This window comes from Meleagris gallopavo, chromosome 4 (assembly GCF_000146605.3).
Source record: "Meleagris gallopavo isolate NT-WF06-2002-E0010 breed Aviagen turkey brand Nicholas breeding stock chromosome 4, Turkey_5.1, whole genome shotgun sequence".
NCBI lineage: Eukaryota > Metazoa > Chordata > Aves > Galliformes > Phasianidae > Meleagris > Meleagris gallopavo.
In genome coordinates this window covers 59,741,845-59,742,766 of record NC_015014.2, presented here as the reverse complement: position 1 = coordinate 59,742,766, position 922 = coordinate 59,741,845, and positions in this window count along the sequence as shown.

Here is a 922-nt window from a genome sequence, read left to right as displayed (position 1 = left end):
CAAGAGATAGTGCCAGTGTGCTGAGTGGGAATAGTGAAAGGATTCTTCCATTTGAATGGAAAACTTCTGGGGAAAGCCACTCATGAAACAGCACTCCAGCCATCACTCCTGTGCATTTATTATTCTCTCATCACACAGTCCATCTACTGCATCATACAAACACAACACTACTTCAAACTGCATCTCAAATGACTAAAGGAAAAAAAAAAAAGCTTTTATTGCTTCATAAAGCTCTGCTGAAGTGAGTAGGACGATGATCACGCTCTCATGAAGCACTTATTTCTGTTAAGGACATACAGCCCATTTAAACCACCTCGAGTAATCCTGCTTTCAATCTAAACTGCACGAGGCAAACTTCCCACCTCCCTTCCTTATCAAAAATCAAAGGCAGAGGTAAACCTGTGTTCTTCAAATACACAACCAAACAAGTATTTGGGGGTGCATCTCACAAGAGGCCTCAGACTCCCAATTACAACAGTTGTAATCACAACTGATCACGTTGTCACATAAGCACTGGCATACAGCTTTCATTCACAGACTGCTCCTAAATAACGATTTTGTTGGCGACTGGAAGAAAAACAAAACAAAACGCAACCGAAATCTGCAGCCGGCTCTTTCCGAGCCCTGGAGCTGCGTCTCAGAGTGACGCAAAGCGCTGCGGGCGCCCCGTAGGCACGGAGCTCTGCACGGAGCTCCGGGCCGAACCGAGCGCTCCCTACGCGCAGTTCCCCGGCAAACGGAAAAGCAGCTCTAAGCCGCTCTGTTTATTAAAGCTCAAGAGAAGAAGATTACAGCCGCGCACGCCCGCTCATTGGCGAGCCACGCCAGGAGAGCTACGGTACCGAAACCTCACGGAGCGTTTCGCCGCCGAGTGCGGAGCGGACGCGGAGCTGCGCCCAGAGAGCGGCTCGAGCAGGGGGGG